The sequence below is a fragment of the Dromaius novaehollandiae genome, chromosome 10 (genome assembly GCF_036370855.1).
Source record: "Dromaius novaehollandiae isolate bDroNov1 chromosome 10, bDroNov1.hap1, whole genome shotgun sequence".
NCBI classification, from domain to species: Eukaryota; Metazoa; Chordata; class Aves; order Casuariiformes; family Dromaiidae; genus Dromaius; species Dromaius novaehollandiae.
This window is the reverse complement of record NC_088107.1, coordinates 8,204,897-8,207,274: the sequence shown is the minus strand read 5'-3', so window position 1 is coordinate 8,207,274 and position 2,378 is coordinate 8,204,897.

The window sequence follows — 2,378 nt, the reverse complement described above, 5'->3', positions numbered from 1 at the left end:
GATCAGTGCTAGCGAGCTGCTCCCTCAGAGCAAAAGGTAGCATCCAGATCCCACCTCTGTGAGCACCCAGCGCTTCACACCAGATGCATGCACCACTTCAGCACAGCATGCTTTCTCCAGTGCTCGCTGAGACTGCCCCGTGTTTCGCTTCACCAGAGACAGGGGAGTGAATGAGAGTCACAGACAGCAGTGTTTAGACAGCAAAACTGTTGCAAACATCCAGCGAGGCAGAAAATCTAGTTGCCTGGCCTTCACCAGGGTGATGGCAGTCCTACTGATCACCCGTCAGAGAAATGACTGCCCAAGGTGAGCGAGCGAGGGGGATTTCACAAGGCTGCTTTATTTGGAAATACAGTCCCAGGGGTCAGATTCCCCCCACGACTGAATCAGTGGGAGTCAGCAGCAACTGTATGGAGATCAAGAGAATTATACAGCTGGAAAGCTGGTGGGCAGGAGATTAGTGTTAGGCATTAGGTCTTGGAAGCATCTTTCAGATACAACTTTGCAGAGAGCTCCTCTGAGCTCCCTAGGCCCCCGTGATGGACAGCTGCCAAAAATTCTGTCAGGTTTCAGAAGACAGGCTGGGTTCACACACGCAGCTTGCCGGGGACAGGATTTTGCTTTTGTAATAGCAGTCGGAAAGTGCTTCGGAGGTAACAAACATGACCTCACATTCCTCCCCGGCTCTTTCATACTTTGGAGCGGCTGGGTGGAACTCAACAGTCAAAGGGAAAATCAGCTTTGTCTTTAATGTTGGTGTTGTTTAACAGATGCATTCTGGATGCCACCACACCCAGCTCTTGCACAAATCCCTGTCGTCTTCCTGAGCAGCTCGTTAAAGTTATTAAGAGGCCCCGGGACAATTTGTGGGCCTCTCAGGAGTAGCTGTTCTTGTAGCTGGGAAAACAGCGGCACCCTAAGAGTTAATCTGCAGTGGCCTGGTTAGAACACAGATGCAGAAAAAAAGAGTTTGATATAGTTCAGCATCTTCAGTGCACCCTGTTATTTACTAAACAGCCCCTGCCAGCAGTGGCTGGTGTCCTTCTGTTTCAACCTGGGAAGGTGAGAAAGGACTGTGTTTTATAATGTAGCTTTTTACGAGGATTATTGTTTCAAGAAATCCCCATAGCAGCCACCTTCCACCTCCTCCTGTGCCCACACCGCGTAAAATTGGCCATGCCGGCAGCGCTTTGCGTGAGTCACTGCTGCGAAGCGAGGACAAGTGGTGGCAGTTTCTTCAGCAGGAAACTTGGAGGGATCAGTTTTATTAGGCTGGAAGGAGATTCTTCAGTGCCGACCTTAAATAGCCCGTCCCGGGTGTGTAGAAGAGCCTATACACTTTGGACCTGGATATTTCCATCCAGCTGTTATCTGGGGAGATATGCTTAATAGCACTGCTGGTTTCTCACTTTTAACTTGAATCTTATTTCCGAAAGTTTATGATTGAGTATAAGGAGAATGAGGTCATGGGAGAAAGTAAGGAGCAGCTCCTCCTTGCCTTCTCTGCGTGTCCAAAATTCGTTATCCAGGGCTTTCAGGTTTTTTTTTTTTTTCCCAGTAGTGGGAACGCTGCACATTTCCCAGAAGAGGTGCTGACAGGGTGAAATTACGCTACAGATCCACTTCCTTAGTTATCTATTCTGTCTTTTTCCAGAACACAGGTTGAAAGCCACGTGTCTGGGTCAAGCACTGCTCCACTTGCTCGTGAGTTTTGGGAAAAATGTTATTGCATATAAATGAGCCTTTTTTCCTCTGTCAGTCCTGTAATGCTTGATGAAGGAAGCGTTGCGTTGACCCACCCGGCTCCCTCCAAAGGGAGGCAGTGACTGAGTGCCCGTCCCGTCCAGGAGGCACACGCACCGGCGGACCTGCCGGCTGCTCCCAACCTCTCTGCGACTCCTTGCAGGCCATGGGGCCCTTTGCGATTTCGCTGACCCTTACACTACCCATGCATCGCAGTTCCGCTGAGCTAACACTGGAGGCTTAAGGAATCTGCCTTAGCTTCATCGGAAGTTTTCCTGCCCCAGCTGTGGGGTTGGGTTTTCGTGCCAGGCTGAAGCTGGGGGAGCGACACGCAGGGATAGCGAGCCGGAGGGTGCCAATCCCGCTCTCCACGTACAGCCAAGAGCCCAATTCCCGGGCGACTTTTATGAGCATCAGAACTGGAGCGTGTTCACCGACTGCAGACCCCCGGGGATGCCGGGCGCGCTGCGCTGGACGTGCAACAGGAGGGAGCGCAGTGCCAAAGGGGCTTTGCAGGAGGAAAAGGCGGGCTTTAGGACCCGGGGGCGCCCAACCGCATCGCCCCGCCCCTCAGCCCCCTTCCTCTCCTCCGATTGGCCGCGCCGCTGGGCTCGGGCCCGCCCCCTCCCATGCGC